The 16,566-nt window shown below is 37.4% G+C and overlaps 1 protein-coding gene across 1 annotated transcript in view; it reads left to right on the forward strand.

The window, feature by feature from the left end:
- Window positions 1-247: 247 nt before the first annotated feature.
- The window catches only part of si:ch211-170a17.1, an 829,907-nt gene continuing 813,588 nt past the window's right edge, over window positions 248-16,566 (forward strand). The window contains exon 1 of the mRNA XM_073922203.1: window positions 248-318. The gene's annotated coding sequence lies outside the window, so the exon portion shown is untranslated. The remainder of the gene's footprint in view (window positions 319-16,566) is intronic.

Genomic DNA, 16,566 nt, shown 5'->3' on the forward strand with positions numbered 1-16,566 from the left:
TGTGGTTTTTGGTTGGCGAAATCACATGATCCATTCACCAAAAAGTGTTTATTAACTCATTTATTTAAATTGAGTATTTTATAAGCTATTTGATTAAGCATTACTTATAATTATTGCTTACTAAATGTTCAAATTTAAAACATTCAACTTTATGCAGTGTCACTGCTGCACTTTTCCTTTAATACAGGAAGCAGTGTGCGCTGAACCAATTAGCATTTGATCTGACACACTTGATCAGGGCCTAAATGCAATTACCTTTGCCGAAGAGGACTGGGTGGTTGGCTGTGGTGGTTTTTTCAGCTTCATGGTGAAAGTAGGGTGAGTAGATGGGTTTTTATTGTATCTCTCATTTGCTGTGTGTTCTTGTCATGCTGTGCTGTTTACATTGTCTGCTTGCTTTGACACTGCTGTGTTTGTAAAGATGGTTTGTTGAATGCAGTGCAGGACTTGTATGTTATGTTCTGTGTCTGGTGCTTTTCTGGCTGTGAAAAAAAAATGTTTTGAAATGGTCAGTTTTCTGATTAAATGATTTTTGCAACTTATCTTTTAATAAGTTGCCAGATACTTTTGCTATTATACTAAGGCTTTTTCTATTAGCTGTTATGCTAATACTTTAGCTGTCATGCTATGTAGAGTTATTTGCTTATGAATTTATTTATTCCTCCTTTTATTATTTATTCCTCTGGTTGTGCTTTTGTAGGTTTGAAAAACGTCAAACGTAGATTTTATTATTGGTTATAATTTTTATATATGTGTGTGTGTGTGCCATGTGCTGATGCATCTAATAATTCTATTAATAATTAAATTACATTAAAGGTATAGTTCACCCTGCTGAAAAATCCAGCTTAAACCAGCCTAGGCTGGTTGGTTGGTTTTAGCTGGTTGACCAGTCTGGTTTTAGAGGGGTTTTGGCCATTTCCAGGCTGGTTTCCAGCTATTTCCAGCTTGGTCTTAGCTGGTCAGGCTGCAAAATGTCCAGCTAAAACCAGCTTCACTAGCCTGGCTTTCATAGCTGGTTTTGGCTGGACTCCTAGCCTGGCTAGGCTGGTCAAGCCCTCTAAAACCAGGCTGGTCAACCAGCTAAAACCAGCCAACCAGCCTAGGCTGGTTTAAGCTGGATTTTTTCTGTAGGGCACCAAAAAATGAAAATTCTGTCATTGATTAATCACTCTTCACTTGTTCAAAAATATCGAGTTTTTTTTTTCATTTTTTTTGTTTAATACAAAAGAAGATATTTAGTTAAATGTTGGTGGTTGGCTCCCATTGACTTCTATAATAAAAAATAAATGAATAAATGAAAATAAGAAAATAAATGAATAAATGTATTTTGCGTTCAAAAGAAGAAACTCATAAAGATTATTAGAGTAAAACATGAGGTCATTTTCATTTTTGTGTGAACTATCCATTTAATATGTTAACATGGAGAAACAGCACTGTAAAAAGATGATTTGGCATGAATTAAGTCATAACAAATGTTTGTATGTTAACTTAGTTTAATAAGTAAATCAGGTTTTAACAAACAAATCAAGTTATAACTTATAAGTTAAACTTCTTTTAGTCAGTTTGAAGGTGCAAGTGATTGTCTTCAGAAACATTTTTTGTTCTGTTTGGCTGTTTGAAATTCTCTTCACTTTAATAGCAATGATTCAAGTAAATGATCTACATGTATTTGTATATTCTGGGTGGGTATGGCATAAGACTAAAACATGTTCATTGATTAATTTGTCTGGCTGACAATTTTCATATTTCCAATAAGTAGCCCAAACTGTCTGTCAACAAATCCGTGCATCCGTTAACGCAGATCCGCCGTTTACCATGTTCACCTGCACACGAGAGTCACAGCGGTAAAAACAAATGCTGAATCAAAGCTTTTTAAAATCCTGAATCAACGTTGGAGTTACATTTGCATGCTGGAGGAAGGGCACACCATAGCTGAAGTATTTCTTTTAATCAGGTAATGTTATGTTTTAAAACTCTTTTAGTCATGCAAAGCTGATATAGATTTTGTTGTTTTTATAAATGCCTGTGTGTTGTTCAGCCACTGAAATCTTCCACCGAAAGATTGATGCGACTAATTTCATAAGGGACCTTTTACAGCATCGATAATGTAGATTTTAAACAACAAAGCACAAGTAAATAGCGCTATTCCACCTAGCATGCTTTACTGAGCTGAAGTTGGTTTTATATATACATTGGTTCATTTTTCAATTCCTGCACGCCGCCGGCCAACCACTAAACATACAGTAGTCTCACCAGGACAAAATGCGTAAGAGAGAAAGGCCAGCGATCCTTGCATGCATGAAATATTGCACATTATGACAAGTTCTGCTTGCTAACTGAAAACGTGCTAGATATAATACTGTTTTTTTGTTCAGAATTGTAGTTTTATGAAGTACTATAAAGTTTTCTAACTGGCGAATGACATGATCTAGTCAGTTGTTTACTCTCAAGGTGTGCGTTCGTGATTTCAGGAGAAGTAGTTTTAGACATCAGGGGGAAGGAGTTATATTGCAAAGATATTATGCAAACGGATTTAGGCAGATAACCTACTGCACCTTTAACTGGTGTACGTTGAGATGACTAGAAAAGTTCATTTGATTCAACTTAAAAGATACTTGAAAAAATTTACAATGAGCAGTGTTTTGTCTAGGTTTTTTTCCAGCTGTGGCGGCAGCCCTTTTTTTACACAGATCTACCAACCACCTGTGGCGTTATTTCAATGACCAATGTCGTGAGCGTAGTATTACAAGTCGAGATTGCATTTATGTAATAGCCTTTGAGTATGCGAATCTCTTTGCTTGCGCTCCGATTTTCCTCTGCTCATGCACAAAACTTCTTGCACGCCCCCTCAAGTGCAGATCTGAAGTAAAGTGAAACGGCTATACGTCGTTTTTGCCGGCCTCACGCATCACTCACCTGTCATTGAGTCTGTCAGCATGTAATCTTAAAGGGTTAAACAAAAAAGGCACAGCACTACTACGGTAACAGGAAAGTTTGCTTACAAGTTTGCTTGTAATTCACTTACCTTTTAGTACGTTTTGGTGCGATTATCACCCGCTATTAAAAAAAAAAACACGACTGAATGTTTGAATGAGAAGTTGTAATGTAGCCGTGGCGGGATCAATTTTGCCGTGGCGCCCCTCCATGGAAGAATGAATGTAGCAGAAACCATAACGAGGTTTGTGCCAAAGCAGAACATTTTTGAAATTGCATTGATCATTATAATGTGTGGCCATCAGGTTTTCAATAATGAAGTCAGTCTGTATCTTTATATATGTAGAAAAATGTTTATAAAGTTTAACAGTCATCAGTTTAAGACATTTGTGTGTGTGTGTGTGTGTGTGTGTGTGTGTGTGTGTGTGTGTGTGTGTGTGTGTGTGTGTGTGTGTGTGTGTGTGTGTGTGTGTGTGTGTGTGTGTGTGTGTGTGTCTGCAGCCAGTCAGTTACGCTACACATTTTAAGCTGAAGTACAGACGTGGCTCCTGAGCTGATAAGGTAGGGGCAGCAAAATCGCAGCAAAGCTAATTAGCCAACAAAAATTGGGCGGTAGTCCATATCGCTCGGCTCCAGAGAAGCCAATCTCTCCGGGCCCCAAGGGCGCAAACTCACTGCCTGAGCTGCCTGACATGGGTTGCCATTGATAGCTAAAGGGGTTCAAGTGATTTCCAAGAACGAGAAAGAGGGGGGGGGGGGGGGGGGGGGTGGTGTCTGGAAGTCCTTTAACGGTTAGCCAGCCAGCTAGTTTGTGTAATGCAAAACGGGTTTGTGGTTCTGGAACTACTTTTTGTTGTATGTGCAGTTTGTGGAAGGATGTATGGCTAGTTTAAACTGTACACAATCGAAATGTTCAGATTGGGATTTTTTTTCCAGCTGATATGACTATATATTTCTTGTGATTGGCTGATTTAGATCATTCAAGTTTTTAAAAAGTACTGTAAAATGAAACTTTCTATTAGCTGTCATGTTTGAAACCTGTTAGCCTGGACTCACTTTTAAGGATGTACACCTACCTAACTCTAAATAGTAACAGTTCTCGACCCCAGTGAGCTACAAACATAAAATTCACTGTAAAACAATAAACACACAAAAAGTTAAGGTAACTTAAACCATTTTAGAATACCGATTGTAACAAACCATTTAAGTTCAAAAACTAATCCTAATGAGTACTGTGAACTTAATCCATTTGAGCACAGTAAAACCCAATTAATGAAGAGAATTCAAACCAACTGAGTAATGTAAAACCCAACAAGGTAACTCAAAACTTGAGAATAGATTGCCATTGACCATTTGAGTAAAACTAACATATATGAGTACTGTGAACTTGCTCCATTTAAGTTGAAGTAATAAAAAAATTTAATTAAGTCAATACCTATAACACTGAGTTCAAAACTTTTTTTCAAATGAGTAGAATTAACTAAATAAAGTAAATTTAGAGTTAACTACACTCATTTCATATGATTGACTTTTAATGTAGGTATCATTGGAAAGAAGATACTTGAGCTTTACTATGATCTAGAACATTTCTTGCTAAAAAAGTATAAAAAAAAGTTTTACATTATGAAGTAATGAGAGAAAAAAATTGCACTGTGGTCAATTTTTGTTTTTTCATATGCAAACACAGGAAAACATTACAGTAATAATCTAGACAAAATATGCCTTCAAAGACAAGCGTCTCATAAGTTTTATTAATCAATTAATTTCTAATTTGATGAAGATGGCATGCAAAATAAGATTTTTGCTAAAGGTTTCCTGACACTATATCGATGTCCTTCTTTCCCTCATCGTCAGAGGCACTTTCTCAAAAATGACTTCCCAAACTAAAACGGTAACAGTTGCTGAATATGTTTTCGTATATAGTGTACGAATTAAAATCAAATGTTTAAGCACTACCATTATTCAGTTTAGACTATTTAAGTATTAGGATACTTTAAGGCTTAATGGAATAAGGTCTAAATAAATATTGTGCAATATGAGGACTGCAGACAACGTAACTCCCAAATGAACAAAATAGAAAAGTCTGATCCAAAAAAATAATGGGAATTTTATTCAGCAAGCCTCGTCAAGCTGCTTAGTTCTTTTGACTTTTGAATATTGAATTATGAAACTAAAACCACAATTAGGTGGAAGCAGCAAATTATAGTTTTTTAAAATGAATTTGAATTAAGAGTTCAAATGATTTATTCAAACGGTTCATTATTTTCCAAAAACAGCTAATGCATGTTTTAATTATGAATAAATCACAATAAAAAATTACCTGACTTTTTTTCTAACTGTTTATCTAACTAATTATAATTTTTAAAGAGCAAGTCACACAGAACACGATATTCTTATTGTTTATTGAGACCTTCTAATAATTCCACACTGTTTCAACACTACTACCATGCAAAAATTTGATATACCAACCTTTTATTTTAGGATTGCCGATTATTTAAGTCTCCAAGAGTACCTGGATGCAGACTTAGATTTGCAAGCTAAGACTGCATATTTTAGAGATGCAATGTCAGACACAATGCACTCAATGGAGCTAGTGACTTGACGTCATTGTTGGGGTAGGGTTAGGAGATAGATGTGGGCATTAAAAGCATTGGATGAAGCTCAGCTTGCAATTGCACAGAATCTGCATCCAGACTCCTCTCCAAAGATCTGACATTTCAATATTTTGTTTTCCTGCGATATGATTTAGGATACAATTTAACCGAATGGCTTGAATAGCTTCATTAATTGAATTATAAAAGAAATTAAACATAAATAATTTTTATTAAAGTTACAAACAATACAACTAATTGTGTCTGAATGCTTTAAACTCTCTCAGGCCCTAAAACACCTCCAGACAATATACTTTCACATTCACCATTATGGTTAATCTCTGCAGTGACACCATACATTTCGCATGTAATACAAAAAATCCTATAAAGAACATAATTGGGAAACAAATCGCAAATGTGTGTCTTGGCATATGATTGGCAAATATGTTCATGTAAAACAAACACTCCAGTCCAGAGAATAGCAAGGTATATAGCAAGCCAATATTCTCATGAACATGCACAAAAAGGACAAACGTGGTCCAGTAACATATTGGAGATCTGCAGAAATGTACACACCGTCTCCGGTGGATTTACGTGCAAATGGCATGTGAGAAAATGTGTCTCAGTGGCAAGTTTGAGATGTCAAAAATGTACACATGCCTCTAGTGGATTTGTGAAAAACAAAAAACAAAACAAAAAAAAAAATGCGAGCAGACAAAGCCCTAGCCATGTATTTTACCATTTCCAAAAATGTAGCCCTGAAAATGTATCTGTTTTCTTCTTTTTTTTTTCCTTTTTTTTTTACACTTTTGGGAACTGTGAAATACATGGGGCAAGCAACCCTATAGCTGCGTCCCAAATGGCACACTATACACTATGCACTCATGCACTATGTACTTATGCACTTACACACTCAACAGGATAGTATATGTATGAACTGGCGTCCCAAATGGCACACTTATGTATTTTTACTAAGCGGAAATTCAAACCGTTTCCCTGATGACGTTTGACTGTTGCCAAATCAGTGAAATAAACGACTGAATTATCAAGTAATACCGGCCGTATTGCTGCATTCACCATCGGGAGGCGCTATAATCACTCTCGTAGGAGAATTTTGCTTTCACCATCCAAAATAAATAAAGTTATTCAACATGTGCGTCCGATCGCTCCGCCCCTTCCACTACGTAAGCAAACCTGCGGTCGTTGAGTGCGTGAAGTGTCCATCATTCCACACTTCATTTTAGCGGCTGAATGAGTGCATCATCCGGGTAATTAAAGTGCACTTATTATTTTGAGAGTTTTCAATGTGAACACACTACTTACACTATTTATACTACAAAATGGCGTAAAATAGTGCATAAGTATGCGATTTGGGACGCAGCATATATATGTTCAACCCTATATATGTTCCCAGGGCTACATTTTTGAGAACTACAAAATGTAGCTCTAGGAATGTATAGTATCTGGATTTGCTTTCAAATATTATTTGAAAAACAGCAACACCTTATTGAATGTGAATATAGTTTCATACCGATCTGTGGCAAATCGAGTGAAGCATCCCTATTACATAACATAGAATGCAGCTAGACCAGTGATGGGCAAACTCGGTCCTGGAGGGCCGGTGTCCTACACAGTTTACCTCCAACTCTAATCAAACACACCTGCTTATAAGTTTCTAGTGATCTTGAAGACACTGATTAGCTTGTTCAGGTGTGTTTGACTAGTGTTGGAACAAAACTCTGCTGGGACACCGGCCCTCGAGGATCAAGTTTGCCCATCTCTGACCTAGACCCTAATTACCTCAACCTTTTTATCACAGCGGACCGACCAACGCTTGACAATTTGACCAGGCTAAAAAGTGGCCTTCATTTGCAATCTTCATCAGTTGATCTTGGAGACATGGGGTCCGTTCTTCGTACCTCGCTTAAATGATCTGAGATTATTTGGCAGATCCTGGATCTTTTAATCTTGATAACTGATCTCTCATTAATTTGGCTCTTCAAACAAGTTCGCGAATCAGATTAGAATGTCTGGATAAACTGATCTGAGATCGCTGCGTGTACTGTGAAAGACAGATCTATCGATCCTCGAAATCATGATCAGCAATGCAACGATTGGCTGACGGCACAGCAGCGTAATGACATCATCTGATTAATATTCAATTATCCATGTGAGCAAAATTACATCAAACTAGTAGTAAACGGTTTGTTAAATATGACACGCAATAACTTTCCACATATGTTGTGAGCTGCAGGCTTTACACTTTCATGTGTTAAGAGTATTCATCAGGTATTTTAATGCCAATCAATGTATTTAGTTCTACATTTTGAAAAGATTATCTTTATTATAGTAGCCGTTTTTTAATCTGTGTAAAGAATAACTGGTTGTTTACAAAAGCATTTTCATATTGGTAAAGGCGTCTGCAACTTTTGTGAAGCATCAAATCACTGGCATATTAACTATCAAAACATGTTTATGTCAGCATAAATGTATTATTGCTTTGAAAAAAAAAGTCACATATTGTGCATTTCTATTATTTCTATTACACAATTTGTACTAAAGCGATCTAAAAAAGTTCATATCAATAAGTTTTCTCTTTGCACCACCTTTCATTTCGAGGGTGCAGATTGCATAAGTTTTATTAATATGAATAATTTTATTTATTTTATTAATGACTATAACTTTATATATATATATATATATATATATATATATATATATATATATATATATATATATATATATATATATATATATATGTATGTTAAAAAATATGTACCATTTTCCCAAGTGTATATAACTACTACTGTAAGAAAATATCAGAATTCGGTACATACTTTCTGTATTATCTTTGCTTGAACTAAGCCGATCTAATCATGTTTATATGAATTGAACCTGCTTCCGATCAGGTTTGAGCTAGCAGAACTGTTGCTATGACAACAACTCTCAGATCAGCTTTGAAGAACGAAACGATCCTGGATCGTGTCAAATCGTCAATATCCAAATCAATATCCAAATCCAGCTAACTGAGTAATCCACGTACGAAGAACGAACCCATGGTGGATTAACCTGATTTGTTGACAAATAGGTTGCAGATCCATTCCTCGGCAGTTTGTAGGTCTTTCACTGGGCCTTTTCCCCATCACAAAGACCTTTCCCAAAGATGTCTGTTTCTTAATCATTTTGCCAAGATGTAACCAAGAGAATACGGTCATTTTTCAAAATAAAATATTTTTCAAAATAAACGATCATTCAGACTTGACTAATAAATAAAATGGAAATAATTCATGATTTCTTGTGGTGACCATAACCAATTGATCCATGGGCCGGTACCCGTCAGCAACCCAGTGGACCACTGCTATGAAAAGAATAACCCTGTTGACTGTATTATGGATGATGTAACCAACAGACAGGAGTATTGAGATGATGCTGATTATGATTTGAGATGTGAACTCTGCTCATGTCAGTGTCATTTGCGATAACCTTCCATCACCCTGTGCATTCCTGTTGTCGATGGCACGAATGCAATTTCATGCATATTTATTATTCGGTAATGCAAGCTAAGGGCTTCATTTTACTTTCCAGTTTAGCTAATCAGCGGCACGGTAACTAGGTCCACTGTCTGATTTTTAGCAGCGCTTTCCAATTACATGAAAGTCACATTGGAAATACACAGACAAAACATAATCTTAGATTAGCCGGTGTAGATGAAGCGCAGCAGGGAGAGTTGGGATTTGAGGAATGGCGAGTTACAACCAGAATAATTGGATTGTGACAGGCTCACAGGCATAATGCCAATAATTTTCAAGGCTCTTCTTTATTTTTATTTCCGCTTTTATTTTTTCAGAATCAGACTTATGTATTTTTCATTCGCCAGTGGAAGCTTTGAGATAATACTTCATGGCTGAGCCAAAATCAATAGTCAGCTTTTTGAAGATGGCATTAAAATATACTGTATTTGACCAAACCTCCTTATAAACTCTGCTTGTAGGAGAACAGCAGTCAAGAGGTTTGGGTTTGGGCCAGTGGTGAGACATGGCTGAGGCTACAAGCTATTTTTGATCAGGCTACTGTGACTACTCTAGGTTATTTACAAATTTAAGTTGGGCCAAAATATATAAATTTACACACACAGCTCATTTCAGGTCAAATTGATATATAAAAGCTGCATAAAAAGTATTTTTTCAATGTAAATTTTTGGTTTGCAAACATTTTAAGAATCGTTGTTATACTACTATGCTTTTAAAATACAGTGCTAAATAGAACCAGTTAAAGCACTTTAAGTACAATACAGTACTTATACAGTACTCATAAAGAAACTATAATGGTTCTCTAGTAGTTTTTTTTTTTTCAGGTTGTTTAAGTTGCTACTGTATGTACAATTAAAAGTGACTTGTAATCTTTGGCTTGTAAACATACACTGTAAAAAATTATGTAAACAATAAGCCATGACAGCATATGTTTTTAGTTCATTGTAACTTATTAAACTAAGTTAATCATGTTCTAACTTCATATTATGAGTCATGCCAAATATTGCAATTAGTTATGTTGTAAGTCAGTTTAACATCTTATAAGTTTAATGGACTCAAAGGATATTTGATACAGCCTAAACAATTAAAGCAACCAGGATTTTTACAGTGTAGTGACCAAATATTTATAGAGTATACTGCACGATATTGGAAAAATCTGATATTGCCGAATTTTATCTTTCTGCAATTTAAATATTGCTATATGAAACCAGTTTCAAAACAGTTTGAATAGCTCTATTTGACGATTTTCTGGGGATATATGTGTATGTATGTGTGTGTACATATATATATATATATATATATATATATATATATATATATATATATATATATATATATATATATATATATATATATATATAAATATAAATAAATAAATAAATTCTGTAGCTCTTGGTCAACTATAATTCAGACTAGACATTGCATATCTTTGTGATGTTATATTGCGTAAGTGCACATTGTGATGTTGATGCTGAAACAAATATATATTGCAGCTCTAGTATAAATAGTGCTATATAGCACTTTAACCACCGTGAAGAACTACAGGTGAACAATTACAGTTAATTACTTGTACAAGTTCATCACTTTGTAGGTTCTACAGTACTTAAATAGTTTATATGATTCCAAGAGAAAGAACCATTGAAGAACCCTTTTTTCACTACTACTACTACTACTACTACTACTACTACTACTACTAATAATAATAATAATAATTATAATTGTTATAATAATACATGTTTTGTTTAAAGGTCATTTTGAACCTGGGATGTACATTTAAGTCATTTAACATCTTGTGAAATTCTGTCTTAAGTTATATTACTGTCTGAAAACAACAAATACATTTGTATTAGTTATCCATTTGCATTAATTTTTAGGCCTTCTGTATATTTAGACTTCTTAAATATAAGAACATCAGTTATAGGAATAGTTGGATATATCTAAAAGCCTTTGGGGCTAAATATTGTGTTTAAAAAATGTGTGTAAAATCATTTCAGCATTAAAAAAATCATCACTTGAAATCATTGGAAATATAAACCATTTTTGCTTGATGTCGTCTTGTTAGACAGGAATGCATTGTTTTTTTTTAAATGTATACATGTATGTTTTGTCTAGAATTTGAATGTATTGTGAGGGCTAATTGTGTGTTGTTTTATGTGATTCAGTTGGTGGCAGCCCAGAGAAACACACAGTCTGCCCTTCGAGTGTATTTATTTCCATTTTATATGTTGATGTTTAAATCTGTGTTAAATAACATGTAAACATGCCCGTCAGGCCTTACAATGTCAATCGTCTGTACTCTAATGTTTATATTACAAGGTCCAGTTCACCAGAATCGCTTCAAAAAAGCTCTGAAAGCCCACACTGCAGCAGTAACGCACTGAGACAGCTATACACGCGTTAACCAGTCGGCCATCTATATTTCAGGGCAATACAAAAGAGGATTTAAAGTGGCAGAAGTGAACACAGTTAGTTGCAACTCACCTGGGTGCAGTTACAGCAGGACACGCGTAACCCGCAGCTGGTGTTAAGTCTTGTGTCAGGGGAGACGCTCTGTGTGTAGATACACACACACGGATGGCAACATAAGAGATAAAAAATGGAGGATTCATTTCTGCTTCATTTCCTGCCATTTCTACTGAAATATACTATAGGCTTGGATTGAGTGGGATGTACCCCATCTCAGCCCCACTCTCTTTGTTTCTTGTATTCCCTTTATGAATTTTTTAAGCCGGTTTGACAATGCCTGAAAAAGTCAGTCTTCCGTGAGAGAATAAGAAAACATGTTGGAGGACTTTGAGATACAGTACCTTATGAAGGGATCGAAAGACAGGCGAAATCTTATCCTGCTGCTTGTATTATTCCCCTTTTTTATTGTGGCCTTTATTTTTTCATTTTGAGGCAGTGTGATGCACAGTCTGTCAGTAAATAAGTTATTAAATAAGTAATGACATAGAAACACACTTCACACACTCTATATCTAGCATTTTATGATATTTTTTGTTCTTTAATTTGTATTGAATTATATATGCAGAGTATGGACATTGATATTATTTTTGTTAGATTGTTAATAAAGTGAATCATTATTTAATAGTGAACAAGTAATGCTTTTTAATTAAAAAAGCTTACGTTTTCAATATAATACTATTAGTAGTATTAGTAATAATAATAATAATAATAATAATAATAATAATAATAATAATAATAACAATATGAATAATAATAATAATTTATTATTATTATTATTATTATTATTATTATTATTATTATTATTTGTTAGATGTATGTGCGTGTGTACACTGGGTGGTCAACATCCATTCCTTAAACCCGGTCAGAGGTGAAAAGGCAACATTGACGACAGTATGGTCTGCACATTGATTTATTCAATCCCATCTTCAAACAGTTTACACATTTAGGAGTGCATTTAGATTTGCGTATTTGGGTGCATTTGTGTGTGTGTGTGGTTTATTCTCATGAACGCACACACATCAACAAACTACCATCTGTCTCATGGTAGCACTGGAATATTCTGAGAACCGAACATGTCTGGGCACGTCCGTAACTCCACCCACATGTGACGTCACACAGTTATCAAAATGAGAGTTCAAAAGGGATTTTATACAGCCGCCCCCTAATCTACATAGGAGATTAGAAATTAAATAAACATCACTGTTCTCTCACTTTACTCGTCACTGGTATCAGTAGGCATCTCTGGTAGGACTATCAGTTTAGAAACAGGGCGACGGTAGACTCGGCTATCAATAGTTACGTCTACAACTCGAACAGTTCCATCACTGCTGGGTACAGCTTGTTTTATTCTGCCTATTGGCCAGAATGCTCGTGGCAATTGGGGGTCCATGATCATAACTACTTGTCCTACCGATGGATCTGGTGTAGAATGATGCCATTTGGTACGTGGCTGTAAGTTCGGCAAGTAATTACGAATGAATTGTTTCCAGAACTGGTCAGCTATAATTTGGCTATGTCTCCATTTTCTCTTTGCCAGCAATTCTTCTTTGCCATAAACCACTTGAGGAAGGGAGGCGTCCCGCCGCCCCATCAGCAGAAGGTTTGGAGTAACTGGGTCCGGGTCAGATATTTCTGATGATACATAGCCGAGTGGTTTCGAATTCAGTATTCCCTCCACCTCTATGAGAACAGTGGTTAGTACTTCCTCAGTCACAATCTGATCTTTCAGTACCACTCGAAGACAAGATTTAATAGAGCGAATTTCACGCTCCCAGGCTCCTCCGAAATGAGGGGCATGTGGAGGGTTGAACTGGAAGGAAATGCTCTGTTCACTCAGTTTTTCTTTGATATCTGGCTCAAGTGCAGAGAATGCTTCTTGGAGTTCTCGGCTTCCACCTCTAAAATTTGTACCCTGATCAGATATTATTTCAAAGGGTTTTCCACGTCGTGCAATAAAACGACGTAAAGCCATAAGAAAGGAGTCAGAGTCCATACTATGCAAAAGGTCTAGGTGGATACACCTGGTGGTGAGACATTTGAAAATGATCCCCCATCGCTTCTCATGTCTTCTGCCTATCTTTATTGTAAATGGTCCGAAGCAATCAACTCCAGTTGACCAGAAAGGAGGCTGATGCAGGCGAAGACGAGCAGCAGGAAGATCAGCCATTTTTGGGTTGACTGGCTTACTCCGCCAGGTCCTGCATTCTCTACACTGGTGTTGATATTTCTTTATGGCTTGTCTGCCTCTGATAATCCAGTAACTTCTCCTCAATTCTGCAAAGACACGTTCAGGACCGGGATGAAGTAGCCGGTTGTCGTAGTCTTGTATGATGAGTTTAGTGATTGGATGATCAGGTGCCAAGACGATAGGATGTAGGGTATCACCATCGAGTTCCTTAGCCTTACGAAGGCGACCTCCAACCCTAATCATTCCCAGGGTTTGATCATATTCCGGTGCCAGAGTACTTAACCGACTGCTAGTGTTTATTACCTTGCCATTCTGAAGTGCATGGATTTCAACAGGAAAGCTGTCCTGCTGGGCTTGTCTTAGCAGTATCAGTTCAGTATCAATACGTTGTGCAGCTGACATCGGGGGGGCTTCTGTTCCATGCACAGACTGGTAGGTTGCTTGGACTAACTCTGCCCATGTTGAGTGTTGCTCAGGATTTGGTAAAGAAGACTGAGGTACAGTTACATGAGCACAAAAGAATGACTTTCTTAATTCATTCTCTTCAACTGACTGTGAGGTGGGTTGTATTGGCCAGTGTTCTGGTGACTGCTGAAGGAAGTTAGGGCCTTGATTCCATTGACATGCTTGTGAGAGCTCATAGAGGGGTTTGCCTCTTGTAATGTCATCAGCAGGATTTAGTTTAGAGTCCACATATCTCCAGTTATTGGGACTGGTTAACTCCTGTATTTCTGTTATCCGCGTGCCAACGAACACCTTGTAATGACAGGATTCCGATTTGATCCATGAAAGCACAGTGGTGGAATCTGTCCAAAGATTAGTGTTGTTGATAGGTAGAGTAAGTTCAGTGATTAGGAGTTTAGCTAGTTGGGCTCCTGTAAGGGCGCCACACAGTTCCAGTCGGGGCATTGATATTTGCTTTTTGGGTGCAACACGGGATCTGGCCATCACAAATGAGGTATAGATTCTACCGTCTTCACCTTCAAGACGCAAATATGCCACTGAACCATAAGCTCGCTCCGAGGCATCACAGAATATGTGTAACTCCAGTTTGGGTTTGTTTGATTCTGGACAGATGGGAAAATAGCATCTTGGAATGGTTATCCTAGAGAGGTACTGCAGTTCATTAGTCCACTGCTCCCATTTGTCCTGCATATCTCCTCCGATGCACTCATCCCAGCCACATTTGTTTATCCACAAAGCTTGGACAAGGATTTTTGCTCTAGTGGTGTAGGGCAGAATATAACCAAGAGGATCATACTGAGAGGCTAGCACTCTATAAATGTTGCGCATGGTGGGCTCCTCCTTGCATATCGTGCGATTTCGAAAGCTAAGCTTGTCAGAGATGCAGTGCCAAGAGAGCCCAAGTGTAGACTCTTGCATGTCTGTTTTGTTCGCAGTCAACCATAGATCACAGCTCTGATCGTGCCTCAGTTGGTAAATGAGAAATCACTTCTGCGTAGTTACTGGCCCATTGTCTTATTTCGAACCCTCCAGCTGCTAGTAATGCCCTCATTTTGTCTATGAGCTGTTTGGCCTCATTTGTAGAGAGGAAGGATTGCAGACAGTTATCCACATAAAATGAGTTTAACACAGACTCTACAACCTCTTCATTTCCTTCACGATGGTCTGTGACATGACGCTGAAGGGCGTAGATGGCACAGCACGGGCTGCATGTGGTGCCAAATGGAAGAACACGCCACTCATAAATGTCGGGACTCCTTTCCTTTTCCATATTTCTCCATAAGAAACGCAGTAACTGATGATCTTCTGGAAGGAGGCGTACCTGGTGAAACATTGACCGAATCTCCCCACTGATAGCTACAGGATACTGACGGAATCTGAGGAGAACTCCGAGCAATGATGGGCTCAGCATAGGTCCTGGGAGTAACTGGTCATTCAGAGAATCTTGATGGAACTGATACGAGCAGTTGAATACAACACGGGCTTTACTGTTGTGGTGTACAAGGTGGTGGGGAATATACCATGATTCCTCTGTAACTTTGGCCTCTTCTGGAGTGAGTTTTACTGCATAACCTGCTTGTTCAAGTTTGTGGATTTCTTTGTTGTACACTTCTGCTAGCTCTGGGTTTTGTTTCAAATGGCGCTCAGTGGCTCTTAGAAGAGCCATGACTGATTCTGGACCTACTTGCAAGACCTTTGCATTTCCTTTGCGCAGGAGAGGGGTTGCATAGCGAGAAACTCCATCTATTTCCACTCTTTTGGTTTTGGTTTCCAGCATTGTTATAGCATCTCTATCCTGCTTGGATCGTGTCATGTCTTTCATAGGCTGAAAGGGAAGTATGTCTACTTGCCATAACCTTTCGACATAATGAGATGGGTCTTTCGGTGGAGGATGGAACATTGAGATGTTCAGACATGTAGTCTCCAATGGTTGGTCTAGAAATGTTGTAGGACCCTGTATGGCCCAGCCCAAACTTGTACTAACTGCAATGGGACCACCTAAAGGACCCATGAGCACTGGAGCTATCGGTGCTATAAGGTGTGGGTAATCAGAGCCAATAAGCAGCATTGGCTGTACCTCTTTGAAAGGTATAATTGGAATGTCTCTCAAGTGGGCAAACTTGTGCTTCAGAGCATCCACAGGGCATGACTGCTTGGCAATGTTCAGATCTTGTGCTGTAAAGGCAGAGTGTATCTTGTAGCGGATACTTGGTTTTGCAGAAGTAGACACTTCAAAGGAGACTGATGCCCCCTGGATTTCGACAACTTCTTGTCTGATTGTTCTAAGGGCAAGTGATTCATCTGTCTCTTCCAGATTGAGGTGATGTACTGCTGTGGGCAAAATGATGGTCCTTTCTGACCCGTCGTCCAGAATAGCATATGTGTCCAGAAC

The sequence above is a fragment of the Danio rerio genome, chromosome 14 (assembly GCF_049306965.1).
Source record: "Danio rerio strain Tuebingen ecotype United States chromosome 14, GRCz12tu, whole genome shotgun sequence".
Taxonomy (NCBI): Eukaryota; Metazoa; Chordata; class Actinopteri; order Cypriniformes; family Danionidae; genus Danio; species Danio rerio.